This window comes from Momordica charantia (assembly GCF_013281855.1).
Source record: "Momordica charantia cultivar OHB3-1 chromosome 3 unlocalized genomic scaffold, Mcharantia_2.0 BLBB01000003.1, whole genome shotgun sequence".
Classification (NCBI taxonomy): domain Eukaryota; kingdom Viridiplantae; phylum Streptophyta; class Magnoliopsida; order Cucurbitales; family Cucurbitaceae; genus Momordica; species Momordica charantia.
This window is the reverse complement of record NW_028275161.1, coordinates 11,713,807-11,730,874: the sequence shown is the minus strand read 5'-3', so window position 1 is coordinate 11,730,874 and position 17,068 is coordinate 11,713,807.

Here is a 17,068-nt window from a genome sequence, read left to right as displayed (position 1 = left end):
GAAAATAAAAGGAAAATTTTAGGGTCGTTTTGATAATTATTAAGGGATCATAGTCTTTTTTTTTTTAGAAAATATATATATATATATATATATATATATATATATATATATATATATATTAATGAAAGAACTTCTTATAAGTACTTTTGGAAAGAAAAACCAGTAAATGCCCCACACTTTATAAGTGTTTTTAGAACCTGTTAAAATATTTTTTTTATTATCTAAATTCTAACCATTTGGTTCAAAATTCATTTCAAAATGACCCTAAAAGACCAATTGGTTTTATTTTGAAAAAGAAAAGAAAACGTAAAGAAACAAATTTTGCCAACATAAGGAAATGATAAGGCAGAAAAAATCACAAACCCAGAGGGCAAATAAAACTAACATATAGAAATTGGCATACATTACAATTTACATGCTATGGAAAGAGAATTAACATCATGACCATTAAAAACCAACATTATATGGCATAAATATCGAGAGCAATTAATATAAACTATCATCTTCAAAGACATCTCCAAATACAATTGTTTAGTAAGAGATAAAACTCGAGAAGTAAAATAAATGGACGATTTCGGTAATACAAAAACACAAGCCAAAGAAACCAAGAGAACCACAAAAAGAATAACACGAAATGGTTCTAATTATTCCAAACCTACAAATTTGCATGTTTGGCCTTAGGTGCAAGTATCTCAAATGAGTGAACAACATGATGATATTTATACTAAAAAAATGATGAGAAGTGAAAACACAGAGTCCAAGTTTGCAAACAATCAAATTTGTATTATTTGATTTTATTACCAATTGACCGAGCTTCAACCTAACTACAATTTCTACAGAAAAAGAACAACACAGCTTCTCAAAACAAAATTCAATCATTCCTCACAAAAATATCTTTTACGGCCAAAAGAGAAAAAAAAAAAGCAGTATCCACAAAACCTACAATTTCAAAAGACCATATGAACAGGGGATGCAAAACAATCGAAAATAGTTGGTGGGTGTCGACCAAACCCTAGACAAATTGCAGCCCTTTGTCAGTACAAATCATGAAGCAATAGAGATTCTAAAGAGTCAATTTGAGTATTCTGACATTCATACGAAACTTGCCCACTGCACAAAAGGATGGATTTCGTCGTCGATCAAAGCCATGGAGGTCGTCGTCCTCGTTACTGTCGCTGTCGATCGAAGCCATGGAGTTCCCCATCCTATGTTGTTGTCGCCATCGATCGAAGCTGTAGACTTCGACTGTCGCCACCAGACTCGCTATTCTACCTATTTCACGCGACAATGAGGTGAGAGATAAAGACCACAAAATTTGGTGGAAAGTTAGTGTTAGGGTTAAAAATAAAATTTGGGCCACTTTTGATGGCGGGCCCAAATGATGATCTACTATGTCGGGCCTTGCCCGACATTGAAATATAATTTCTTTTCTTTTTTTATTTTTTAAATTGTCTGTCATTGTTTCCTCCGTGTTTTTTTGTCCGTCATAGTTTCCTCCGTATTTTTTTTTATCCGACATTAAAACTCATATTTGTTGTAGTGATTATAAGTAATTTGTCATATCGCTTCGAAAAGTATTGTAAGTGATTTACCATATCCCTTCGAAAAGTATTGTTAGTGATTTACCATATCCCTTCGAAAATTATTGTAAGTAATTTGTCATATCTGTTCCAAATATAAAATTTATTTTGGATTTGATATGAAGATTTGAAGTTGATATCTTGCCTATGAAATTGAAGTTTTATTATCGATTTGATAAATATTTTGGTAATTGATATTATGGTTATTTGTAAAAATATTTGAAGCATGTTCTGTATGAATTGATAAAGTTTTGTTTGAAATTATTTAAAACTTTGAAATTGATATTTTGTTTATTTGTGAAAATTTGAAATTATGGTTGGTATGATTCAATAAAGTTTGTTTTAAATTATTTAAATGTTTTGAACTAGTTTTATATTGAAAGTTTGTATTTATTTTGCATATTTATTTAAAAAATATTTTGATTGATTTGATAGGGCTATCCAGATATGTCACGATTTTGTTTTGAGGAACATTTTGCTTCTTTGGGGTTGTAGCCTAATTTGGAATTGATGGATTTATGTTCTGACTTATTTGTGGGAAAGCATTTTTGTGGTTTGCATCCCTTGGGAATGAAGATTTGTGTGTGTTATTCACTAACATGGCCTCACAATTAAGTAACCGTTCTATTTGTTCTGGTTGATATTATTTTGACAACTCTGTTCTGGTCAATATTAATTCGACAACTCTGATATAAGCTTCTGATTGATTGGTGTTACCGACGGATAACCACATGTTCTGTAGGCTACCCAAATAATGTAACCTCCCACTCTGATTTTGAAATTATGGATGAACGTAACATTGTTTTGAATGTTTGAATGATTTAGCTATTCGAAAGTTTGAAAGTTGTACCAAATGTTTTAGAAGGAATTTTGAAAGTTTTAATATGTGGGTATTTTTGTTACAAATGTTTCGAAACGAAAAAAATGAATTGCAATATTCGATATGGAAATTGCTTATTGAGTACTTTTGTACTCATTTTTCTGTTTTCTAAATGTTTTCAGATGAAGGTTCAAGTTACTGCTCAGATAGTGATTGAGGAATATTGTTCTGGCATGAGGAGTTGAAATCTTTAGTATTTTTCATTATTTTTTTAGGTTATGAGAACTTAGTTAGTTATGGTAGTTATTCTTTGGCTGGTTTTAATTTCATAGTTGGACTTGTCTTTATCTTTTGTCACAGTATCCAATTAAATATAGAAGTTTTTCCGTTAATATAGTGTTTATTTGTTTACACTTCTGTATTTTGTAATAATGAAAGTATTAGAAAATACGGGTTGTTACAATTACATTAAATCTTGTGATAATCTTGCAGATCCATTGACAAAGGCCTTAACTAGAGAAAAGGTCTAGAACACATCGAGGAGGATGGGGTTGAAGCCCTTATCATTGTAATGAGCCATATATAAGGATACCCACCTAGTGATCAGAGATCTTGAGAACTAGGATCAACGGGAAAATCGAATTATAAGGTGGCCGTAGAAATGCATTATTTATATATTTTGATCCATCCCTATGATGTGAGTGCTTTAATCCTATAACGTTTTAGAGGGTTGAGTTTTCAATGAACTCTTAATAAAGTCTGTACCTCTTATGAGTGGGGTGTCGTTATTACAGAAGCACACTTGACAGATTTTACCTATATGAGTGTGAGAGTGAAGCCACTCTCTATGAGGATATAGGGCTTATCCTCAAAATATACTCACGAAATACTAGGATCATCACAAGGCTTTAAAGTGCTAACCATTAAAGCCCATGTCTAACACCTGCATAATTATGTGTGGATAATAATTCTTTATTTCCCTTTAGCCTTAGAGTTCAAGTCGGAGACAACTACTAATACTGGAGTAGAGATTATTATTTCACTAGTAAAGGTTCAATGCCTAGTCACACCTTTATGATACATAATTATCTTTCTTTTGGCTAATTAGTTTTGAGTATTTTAAATATTAAAATGAGTGGGGGAATGTTGTTATATTTTAATGTTTATTTAAATATGATTTTTTTTTACTTAATTTGAGAGTTTAAGGATCGAGAGGTTTTATCAAATTTGGTAAAACGTATTTTAAAATAAGTTTAAAGAAACTTATTAAATTTTCTATTAAGTTACTGCATGCAAGTTTCCTATAATACCTCTCTTCCTAAACTCTCAAAAGACAACTCATTCAACATATCTTCTATATTTGTTACTTTCTCTACTTTGCTCTTTTAAGAGCGATTGGCCAAAAAATGGGTGCTCTTTCTTGTGGAGCTTTGAGCTTAACCTCTAGTTGCAGGGTGGTTTGAGCTACACAACGTTTCAGTTGGGTTGTATCCTGGAGGGGACAGACCAGAGAATATTTGTTGCACCAGTAGCTGATAAAGAAATATATAACCGCAGAGGGCTTGAATCACCTTAAACATACCCGCGCCTCAACTTAATTAATTACGTCTCTCAATATTTACTTCATTTACCTCTGTTATTTGTAATCCCCCCAACAATAATTAATATAATAATCAACAGACGTCATACTATCTTTTATTTTTTACAACAATGACGGCGACATTAAATTAAAGTTTACATTTTCCCATTCGTTTTAGACTACGAAACCATCATGATCGTTCATTTTCGATGCATGCAATGGTCGTGCCCATATATATCTAATGCATGTAATGTTGAAGTCAAATTTTGTGTTATGGAACAGGTACAAATAATCGTGTGAATGAATACTGAAACCAACGATTACCAAAGACCTCTTTTGAATCTCAAAACTCCGAAATGGCAGAGAATGTAACTAGTAGTTCCTCATCTGTCAAAGCCAATTCATCGAAGGCTAGCACTTCCAAAGACATCGACAAAAAGATATCGACAATTTGGCCGATGCCAACTGTACGATTGGCACTCTGAAGGAATAGTTGGCTGAAACAAAAGCCAAACTCGCCTACCACAAATACGCTTCGGAAGAACTCAGCATACGCAGAGAAGAGGTGAAGAGAGAGAGAAAGACGAGCTACGAAGAATGGTCTAGATTGCAACTCAAAATGATAAAGGTGGATAGAATAAGTGGAAGCGATGTAGATGTCGGTTGTAATGACATGTATTGATTACATATATATTTGGACAAATATATATTTCGATTTTTTCAAAATTTTGTGTACCATTCTCACATAAATATATCTTGATTATCTAGTATATTGATTATCTTTGATTTTATATCTCATGAGAACATCAATTAGATTTAGATGTTTGTGTTAAGCGATTGTAAACTTGAAGAAGCAATTGTAAACTTGACTAAAAATAAATATTTTCCAAACATGAACAAAGGAGAGGGAAGTGGTTTTGACAAAGATAAAAGTGATAAAATCATGTGATGACAGCTAAAAAAAACAAAAAAAAATGAAGGAACAAATTGACTAATTGGGTCATGTCGACAAAAAACAACGAACAAACAAATAATAAAAAAATTTCAAAAAAAGGAACAAATAATGATAATAATAATAAATATTAAATAAAAAACAATAAAAAAGCAAAAAATACGAGGCGACTGGAAGAGATATATAATGATGTCAATACTAGTCATATCGACATTGTTGTCGTTATATCGTTAGATAACACGTGAAGGAATAGAAGTTAGGAAGCATATATTTGGAAATATTATCGATACCGATATATAATGTTGATGTGAATTTTGGAGATATCGATACCGATATCGAATTCGCAATCTTTTTAAAGTTGGCAATATGAATATCGACATCGACATCGATGTACCAGCCTTGTTAGGATAAAACCTTAAGGACAGTAAATTTGATTATAAATTCAACCTCCCAACCACCATGAATAAATTGGCGTTAATGGAGGATTTTATTAATATTTGTTCAACCCATCCACTGCACAAAATAAATATAATGTGATTAATGCTGGATTGTACTGTACATTGGACATTTTTTTAATCTATTTATTTTATTTTAGTCAACTTAAAAGTTACGTGTCTTCGTGTATTCAAATATATAACTTATATAATATTTTGTACTCCTCCATGTCATACCAAGCTTCAGTAGTTACAGAAACACAACAGATGCAATGGCAGACAGCAGCGACAACGACTCATAATTAGATACTTCAGAGTACATCAACGGTTGATGGTTTGAAAGGGCACATAATGCTCTGGAAACAGCCCAACTAGTGCTCTCAATGGTTTTGAAATCGACGCCTGTTTGTCAATATGAGAGTACAAGATTATCGAGACCTATATAGCATGCAAGAAGAGGCTTATTAAAAAAACACGCAAACGAATCGCGAAACTAGAGGCCCGTCTTCAAGCTGCAGACGAACGTCCGTAGGCCATGCCATAGATACGTTGTGGGGTTGTTTTTTCTTCTTTCCTTAAATATCTACCTATCTTTTATGTTTTTTGTACTTTATCGGACATATTTTAATTTTAATTTCTTACTGGAATGTTTCATCAGTTCTCAAACACTCAAATTACCCTAACTGATAATACAAATGAATATGCTTATACCTTGTCGATTGTCTGGTCTATGGGGCGATTAATAAATTATAAAATGGACAGGAAGTAATATCGATGTAGAAAAAAATAACAAAATAACAACAAAATCAAACTATTTCAAGCCATAATTTGACCTGCATGTTAAGGTTCAAATGAAAAATTACAAGCATTGCATCGGGTATTCGACGTCCAAATTGAATAAAATAATAACAAAAAAGAAATATAACAAAAAAATTAAGAAGAAAAGCAAAAAAAAAATGTTGCAAAACGTAATATTCTCGAAAACCAAAAAATACTTATACTTGTCGATAACATAATTTGACAAACGAACAAAAAATAAAGAAATAAAAAAACATTTAAAAGGGTGTTTGTTGTTAGTAAATGTTTCGCTACTGGTACAATGACTAAACCCTAAATTATTATTATTAATAATCTATATAACACTTGGGAACCAGTATTTTTCTAACTCCTCTACATATATATGGGATATGGCAACATACGATATAGATGCGATATGGAGAGCAGTGACTGCTATAAACAAACTCAGGAAGCAATCACATGACTCGCAGGTGGAATTATACTTCAAGGAGTCGATGATGCAAACGGTCCAGGACATGAGTGCGGTTTGAATATGGTGTACAGGGAACTCATAAAAGAGGTGGAAGAGATAGAAGGCGTCTTACTGATGTGGAATGGAAAACAAATTTAGAAAATTAAACTTTCTGTTTTGTTTCTTCTTGATAGTATAGTGTATTGTTTAAGTTTAGTTTGATTAAATATATTTGGTCTTCTTCAATATTTTGTCTACCATCCTCATATAAATATATTTGATTATATGTAGTCCATTGATTATCTTCAACTTTATACCCATCAGCATGTCGATTAGGTTTAGAGGTTTTAAATGACGTATATATAAAGGTATCACCAGGCTAATTATAATATGGAGATCTTAAGTAGTGATGACGATTTGGGTATATTCAACAACGAAAAGGACGTGGAGATCTCCAACAATGACGATAATTGGAATGTCAGTTACAACATTAGTTTCGAATCAATAAATTAATGTTGTGGTTGTAAGTGATGGTAGAAGGAGTGATTTTAAAAAGAGAGATTTAGATATAATTAATTTTATAAAATCACCGTCCATGCGATACTAAAAAAGTTAATTGAAACTTGACCAAACTGCGAACGAAATTCAAATCGATTAACTTCATCATGTCTACAAAAAAAACAAAAACAAACAAAATAATCATAATAAAAAAGATAAACAATAATAAATAAAAACAAAAAAAAAACGACAACTAAAAAAAGGAAAGATAGAAATGTAAGACGAGATATCGTTACTAGTCATATTGATGTTGCTATCGTTATATCGTCAAGTAATACACGATCGAAATAAAAGTTAAAAAGCACATGTTTAGAAATATTATCGATACCGATATACAATGTCGATGTAAATTTTGAAGATATTGATACCAATATTCAATACTCGATTTTTAGAAAGTTAGAGATACTGATGTCGATGCTGACATCAATGTAAAGGTGTTATCATTAAGGATGTCGATATATTTGTGATGGCTGTGTCAAGATAAAACCATAAAGATAATAAATTTGATTATATGTTAAACCTCCCAACCGACACAAATAAAATTGGTGTTACTGCGGGATTTTGTTAATATTCTTTCAACCTACCCTTTGCAAAAAAGAAATATTGTGTGGTAAACGCGAGATTGCACTATACATTGGACCTTTTTTTTTTAAATCTATTTATTTTATTTTATCTGACTTAAAGCTACGATGTCTTCATGTACACAAATATGTAACTTGTATAATATTTTCTACTTCTCCGCTACCATAACATGCATCAGTAATTACACTAACACAACAGACGCAATGGCAGACAACGGCGACAATGGCTCCGAATCAGATACTTCAGAACATATCAATTGTGGATGGTTCGAAAGGGCATGATGCTCTGGAGTCAGCCCAAATAGTGCTTATTGGGCTAGAAATTGGCGCTCGTTCGTCAATACAAAAGTATGAGATCATCCAGTTGTAGATATTGTTCATGGAGACGCTTATGAAAAAAATTCACAAACGGATCACAAAACTAGATCTTGCTGTTGTAGAGCGACGCCCGTAGGCCACGACACTTAACGTTGTGTTGTTTTTCTTTTCTTTTCTTTTTTCTTTCAATATCCATCTATGGTTTTTTTTATACATATTAACTTTATTTTCTAAATGGAATGTTTTGTTGGTTCTCAACCCCTTGACTTACCCTAACTGATAATATAATTCAATATGCTAAATTAGTATACCTTATTGATTGTATGGTTTATGGGGTGATTAATAAATACAAAATAGACCGCTAATCAATATTGATATAAAAAACAGAAAAACTAACAAAAATGGACAACATCAAACTATTTCAAGGTATAATTTGACCATATCTCGTTAAAAAGGATTGATATAAACGGAGAAGGAGGAATTATGTCAAATATAGGTGGTTTGAATTTGAATCAATATTTCAATTAAGGTTCAAAGGCTTAAATATAAAACGAAATAAGAGATTATAAGCGATAGATCAGGTATTCGACGTACAAACAAAATAAAAAATATAAAATAAAATAAAATACTTATACTTGCCAAAATCACAATCTGACCAAGAAAACATAAATCATAAAAAAGGAAAGAAAAATATAATTTTAAAAGGGCATATGTTATTAATAAATGCAATGGTGGTGGTTCTACTACCAAACCCTAGATTATTAATTCAAACACTAATGGTTGAGGCTATATAACACTTCGGAACCTAGTATTCTTCCAACCCCACAACATATACATGTGATATGGCAACGAATGGTACAAATGCGATATAGAGAGCAATGACTGCTAATATAAGAAGTCAAGAAGAAAATACAGGACGCGCGGTTGGAATTGTCCTTTTTTGATGCAGCAATTCGGTCTCTTGGGATTCCGCCAAATTCGTACCAATCTTCAAGAATAAAAGGGATCGACGAGACTTGCAAAACAAAATAGCACTAAAAACTGGTGTGGCTCTTGTCACACAGGCTCTAATGCTTAAGTCAGAATCGGAGTAGTTGACTATAAAGTGTAGGGTATTGTGAGCATACATTTAGGGCTTGGTTTACTTCTTATTTATAAGAGTTGAATCCTGATCCCTCTAGAGATTGTGGAATTCAATCATGATACATCTAATAAATCTGGTTATCTGATTCTGGAGAGAATCTTGAGGCAATCAGGATATCTTCTCGAATATAGGATATTTCTCCTTTTAAATATAGGATATCTTCTCCTGAATCATAAGGCTATCAAGATATATCTTCCCTTTTGAATTTCTTAAATAAGGGGAATTCCAATGGTAGAAAGTATGGGTTTTCTCATCCATAACAATAGCCCCCACTAGAGACAGGAGACTTTGTTTCATCTTCCTAAATTTTTCATAAGTTTCATATGTATGTTTCTTCCATCTTCCTCCAAGAATATTTCTAAACAAACCTCAAAATTTCTTCTCAATCATCTATTCTATTGTTTTAAATTACACCTTAGATGAGTTGTGGTTGCTTTTCCAAGTCCCTTCAAAGATCGTTCATCGTGGTTTTGTCTTTTCAGTAAGAAAAATTTCTTTTGGTCTAGTTTTGTAAGTAGATTTTTCCTAATAATTTTTATAGAACCTAAGCATGTTCATATCCATTTTCTAAGGTTTCCATCATCATTTCAAGTTCTCTTAGTTGCTGAAAAATTTTCTCTTTTTATTATTTACAGTAGAGATGAAAACGCACCAACAATAAGCATCATTATTCCTTGTGTAAAATAATTTTAGGGTTCATTATTAAGATAAAACAAGTATTGTTTAGACCTTATTTTTGTTAATTTGAGATCTGAAAATCAGAATTAAAAAGGTCCTAAAAATGTTCATAAAATTAATTCATAACGGTTTTTAATGGTTTATGTTATTTTCATAGTTTTAGCTTGTTTAGTATCATAATCTGGATTGTTAATTCTGAATTTTTTAGACCATGACCAGCACCTTTAAAATAACCTAAAATGTATTTTAATGTATTAGTTTTACCGAGGGTTTAAAATTGTGAAAACTAGTGTTATGTGTTTTTTCTAGTTTTTCGTAAATTTGCAAAATCAATAAATTATTTTTTTATCGATATTATAGTATAAAAATCATAGGCTAATATGAAGATTTAGAATTACTTTTCACAAATTTAAATATTAATTTTATGATTATTATAGATTATGCTAATTATTATGGGTTTTATTATAGTAGAATAATGAACCTATCTAGTTATGAGAACTTATTGGAGAAAGCTTAGTTTAGGTAATTGAGTCCTAATTTTAGTTGTGTTAATTGTTATTCGAAAGTTTTAAGGTGTTCCCTTTAGTTTACGAAGTTTAAGTAAGTGGATTTTATCATAAGTTACCGCCTTGTATGTTTTGTTTTATTATTGATTGATTGCAGGTGAATTATGTTATATGTTGCATTGTTTTGTTATTGAATTATGTTATTCATGTTGCTTAAATATATTTTGTTATTGAATGGTGATTGTGGTTAAATTTGATGTATTGCAAAGCATGTTATGATTATATGGCTTTATCATGTCATTTTAAGTACTTTTAATAGCAAAACATGTTTAAGTAAAGCATGTCATAATGTGTAATGCATTAGTCTTATGTGTCATGGATTTAAGTAAGATTAATGTTATGCATGAAATACCCAAATTAAGCAGTTATGTTATACAGCTAGATGTATGTTATGACATATATGGTTTCTGCTAAGGGTTGAGCCCTAGGAAACAAATCAGTTCATGTTAATGGTATTCATGGGGGGTAATTACCCTATAAATATTACATGCGGAATTGACGGTTATGGTATGGGGTATTTCTGCATAGCATGACACCAAGTTAAGGATTTAGATATGTAAGTTTATGCTAGCAAGTACAAGTATGTTAAGTTAAGTTATTCGTTGGTTTATAGGTTAGGTTGAGGTAGGCATGCATATAAGCATGATGTGTGTGTTTGAGCATGAAAGGTTCCTTATGATGGGAACTACTTACTGGGTATCTTTATACTCATTCTATGTTGTTTCAATTTTTTTTACAGATAGTTATATAGTTGACGAGAGCAACGTCGAAGATGACCTTGGCATTGACGAGTAGGAGATATGAGACACACTTGAATTTTATTTATAATTTATACCTTTAATTATGACTATACCACAATTTTACTTTGTTTTATTTAAGGATAATAATTTTGTGATTTCTACTACTAGATATTTATAAATTAAGTTTTATTAAGTTATCGTTTCAATTTTTAGATGAAAGAACAAGTTTTTATCTTATTTTATTTTAGTGAAATTATGTTTTATGAGTAATTATCTCAATATTATATTATTAATTACATATAAAAATTGGGGTCATTACACATAAGCTCATCAAATTAAATTGTGTCATAGCCATCTAGTTATATAAGTTATTCCAATAAGATTATGACACATGGTTTTGGGCCTAAAATTTAATAAACACAAGCCAACCTTAACACCATAAAAACTGTGTGTAAATAGAGAAAAATAGCTAATAATATGATGACACTAAAGAAATTCTTGGTCAAAACTAACCACATCAATTTAGAAATCTATGTTAAGTAATAGAAAAAAAATAAACCTAGAATAAGGAGTTCAAAAGTAGTTTTGACCAAAGAACAAGAAAGATAACAGTTAAAAATTTATCATGGTAGAACTTCATGTTAATTAATAAGAAAAAAAAGTATTTAAGATCAATGAAATTAAAACAACAATTGAGACATGTTAGGATAAGTAGGAATATTAAAAAATAATTTTATATACTCTACCTCTTCATCTACTAAAAATAAGTTGCGGTTTGCAAATCTTCATTATGTCGTGGTCTAATATTTCCTTACAAAGTGTGATACATTATTTTTGGAAAGGTTTGAGTTCTCTTATAAAAAGAAAAAACCTTTATTGACATTGTGGGGAAAGGAAAAAAAAAAATTTATGTTTGATCAAATACTTAGTTTCCTTTCCATTTATAAATGGTTTGTAATCACACAGTAAAAGACACATCGACCCAAATAGTCGCATCCCAGCAAAATAGGTATTTATTGAAATATTAAGGGCAAAATAGGTATGTAAAAAATTTTCTCCACATCATCATTTATATATACTAGATAGATTTGTTTTTTCTCATATCACTTATTGAAATATTATTAAAGTAAATATTTTTACCAATTAAGCATATAAAATAATATTAAATAGATTTGTCAATATCCGAGTTAGTGTTTTATTAAGGTTACTAACGATCATGTTATGTCAGAGACCTAAAGTGAGAATTTGTAAAAACTTAGAGATAAAAGTATTAATATTTTGAAAAATATGGACCGTTAGAAATTAAACTCAAAATTCATATTTAAAAATGTGACATTTTAAAATACTGGTTAGATTCGCGTGCTTTCATGTGGATTTAGATTTGTTTAACATAATTTTTTATAGTAAATTTCAAGTTTGAGTGAATATATTGAGAAATGAATGATATAATGAAAGAGAGATAAACGATAAATAATATAGTAGATGATTAAAATTTAAGTACATATAATTGTTAACTAAAATTGTTACTTGATGTCAAATTGTTTCATGTTATTCCAAGAGTTTGATTCTTGATAAAATTAAAAAATAAACCAAATATATTTCATCAACCGTCTTTTCTTGAAGAAATTTCTCCATTTTCGTAGTTAATACTAAAATTTAGATTAACCTTCATTTTAAAAGAATGATATACTTCCGGATTTGAATAAAAATGATATACTTCAATTTTTTTTTTTTTTGCTACACTTATTTGAAATCCTATTTTCAAATTTTCATCAAATATTTAATTTTTGAAATAAAAAAACTACCTTATATTTTTTAATTTTTCTTTTATGAACGAGCTTATTTTAAGGAAAAAAAATATTTCTATCATACTTCAAAATTATGAATAATAGTTGTACTAAAAAAAATATTAATAATATTTTTTAGAGAAATTGCAGTGGATAGCAAAAATCTTTTATATATTTCAAAATATGTCACCTATTTTTTAAATTTTCAAATATAGCAAAAACTTTAACTTATATCTGTTGCATATCAGATACTCATATTGGTAGTATATCAGTAGTATATCAGATACTAATATTAGTAATATATTTGATATATATCACATACATATTGCACAGACACTCATATTAGTACTATATCAGATGTATATTACATACGTATTGCAATTATATCAAACACCTATATCAGTACTATATCAAATGTATATCACATACATATATTAGTAGTCATATCAGATGTATCTCAAACCTTCCATCGTAAAATATAAAGTGTTTTGGGATATGGAAGCAGTTTTATGCGACGCACAAGGTTTTTCTATATGTATCTTATTAGGATAAATAAGAAAATTAAAACAAAACATAACATGAATATATTATATTTTAAAACTCGAAGATAATTTGTATGTATAACTTAAATGTAATCTAGGCACACAAAAATTAAAATAATTTACAAATAATTAAAACTTGAAGATAATATCAATAAAGAGATGATGAAAACAACAATCAAGAGGGATAAGTAGAAAAATTAGATATAATTTGTATGCATTGCACCTTAATTGTGTAAAAATAATTTATGAATTTGCAAATCTTCATTTTGACATATTCAATGTTTCTCCTATAAAAGAACAAAAAATTTTAATTTTCATTATTTTTTTAAGATTTGATAAAAAATGAAATCTATGTAGACATTTTGAGAGAAACAAAAAAATACATAATCTAACGTATCACAGTACTTGGTTTTTCTTTGATTTCATAAATGATTTGTAAGGGAATAGACTCATTGTTTCATCGAACAGAACACATCTAGATCGTTCACACCCATATAGGAATGGATGCACTACTTCTCTCGATAGACACCTCATCGGAATAGTAGCATCTCGTGGAAGTATGAACGGCACAATAGGTATTTATTGAAATATTAAGGGAAAAATAGCTAGGCAAAAATTCTCCTCCACCCGATTGTCATGACTATAAGGTTCCTATTCATCGATTAAAATAAGTTTCGATGATAAAATCTTCATATACATTTAAAAAATGAGTTATGGGCAAAAGAAAAAAAATACATGATTTTCTTTCCTTTTATAATCGTTTCCAATCACACCTATATGCTAATGGATGCATTGTTTGTCGAATATTCAAAACTCATTTAGATTAATTTCTCTCAACAGACACATCGTTTAAAGAGTTGCATCTCGTAGATATTTGAAGGATAAACTGAGTATATATTAAAAAGTTGAGGGTAAAATTGAGAGGTAAAGATTATCATTAATAGCCTCATTTAGATATAGTATAGATATATAGATATATTATAGATAAAATACATTTTTGGTATCTGAGGTTTGAGGTACGTGTCTACTTGGTCCCTGAAGTTTCAAAATGAACATTTTTGGTTCCTGGAGTTTGAGGTGGGTGTCTAATTGGTCTGTGAAGTTTCAAAACAAACACTTTTGGTCCTTGAGGTTTAAAGTAGGTGTCAACTTGATCCCTGAAGTTTTAAAATGAACACTTTTAGTCCCTGAAGTTTGAGAAATAGTTCTAAATGGTCCCTGATTTTTTTTATTGTTAATTAACTAATATTAAAATGACGTGGCAAATTACAATTAAATTGTTTATTGTAGTTAATGATGTGACAAGTTATATAATTTAATAATATAATTACATAATTATTTATTGTAATTCTTTGTCATCGTCGTACGCCATTTATACCAGACATATATTATTTAATTAATATAATTTGCCACATCAGCAACTACAAAAACAATTTAATAGCAATTTCTCACGTCATTTTAATATTAGTAATTAACAGTAAAAAAAATTACGGATAATTTAGAATTATTTATCAAACTTCAGGAACCAAAAGTGTTCATTTTAAACCTTCAAGGACCCAGTTGACATCTACTTTAAACCTCAAGGACCAAAAGTGTTCGTTTTGAAACTTCAGGGACCAATTAGACACCTACCTCAAACCTTAGGGACCAAAAGTGTTCATTTTGAAACTTCAAGGACCAAGTAGACACCTACCTCAAACCTTAGGGACCAAAAATGTATTTTGCCTATATATTTATTATTATTATTGATAATTAAATATTAATTAATCAATTTACTATTTATAATTAATTATTTTATTAGTCTTCATGGTTATTCCTTGAAGCCCCAAACCACCAAGCTATCCCTTGTGGACTATTATTTATAATTAATTGATAATGGCATAGTTTGTAAATCAATAAATTACAATAGCGAATAAGTGTCCAAGATTGTCTTTCCTACATCCTCATTTCTTAATATATTATTGATTATAAATTATAGATTTGAACAAAAAAAAATGTAAACTATGTTATGAACGTTACTTTATGCTAATATATTATTGATTTGCAATAAATGTGAACTAAAAATTTTCAAATACTAAACTATTAAAGGTGCATTTTACTGAAAGGATGTGTACAGATACACCTCAACTAACAGTGATCATTATTTATACAAATTTAAAAATAAAAACTAAAAATAAAAATAAACACATGTGAATAATTGCTAGTTAAAATAAATAACTAACAATATTATAGTGTATATATATATCACATATTATATGAAATATATGAGACCTTCTAGAATGTAGGCCTTAAGCGATGGCCTAACCTTACTAGGTTGGCCGCGAGTTTTTTTTAAAAACACATTTTTTTGAGTTATTTGGAACTGTTATTGAATAATTTACCTTGTTCCACCAACAAAAATGACTCACGTTTTTTAGAGGGTAGTAGAACGTTTAGAAAACACTAATTGTCTATGAAGGTCACGCATCACATGAACTTTTTATATGAAAACGAATCAATCCAAGAAACAATAAGAAAGCTTATAAAAGGTTCAAATTAAAAATTACTAGGTAACGATACAACAATCTTAAATCTTAACTAGTACCTAATCAAGTGTTCTACAATCACAGCACTTATGAAAGTAAAACAAATAAGAAACGATTTTCAAAAAACAAACATGAGAGTGACCAAAAATACATGTTAACTCGGGAAAGATTATTTTCCTTGTTTTAACAATGTTCAATACAAAGAAAAACATACAAACACGTGAATCTCTGCTATTCCATTAAGAATAGGAGCAAAAGAATATGATTATAGAAAGGAACGACATATTGTAGCCATGAGGAGGAGTGTTGTTCGATAGCCATAAGTGCCAAGGTTGCTCGGGTTTACAAAGCTAGAGGTCCTTCAGGATCCTTGCAAACATTCACAAAAGTGACTAACTTACCAAATGATTCCAACCAAGCGTAGGGTTAGAAGATAAATCACTTTTAGATCACATCTAGAATCTATGATGGTCACTCGTATATCCTAAGACGACTCACTCCAAAATTAGCATGATGGAGACTAATCCAATGAGTCGATTTAACATCAAACCTAAAGCAAGATTTGAAATAGACAACATCAAATGTGTTAAGGAACAAAAGTTATTGATTTCAATATAAATGAATCTTAATAATCTCTCATAAGAAGAGCATTACAAGCCTTTAAACAGGCCAAATGGTCGTCCAATAAAAGAATATCAAAAGTCTTTCAAAATCCCATTTAATGCAAATTTAAGAAAATAAGACATGCAATATGTAGGAGGTGCTTCACGTTTGGATGAGGTTTGACAAGCTTTAACTTCACAAACTCCCAATAGGTGCAATCTACAAAGACACCTGTTCACAATTCTGCACATTTTTTTGTGTCATTTTTGCTTCATTCATCACTTGTTATTACTATTTATATACTAGTTAGATTCACGTGTCTTTTTTTGGTCAGAGATAAATGCCTTAACCACTCGAGCTTAGCTCGGTTTGGTAGATTCACCCTTGCATGTGGCTTTAAATTTTCGGAATA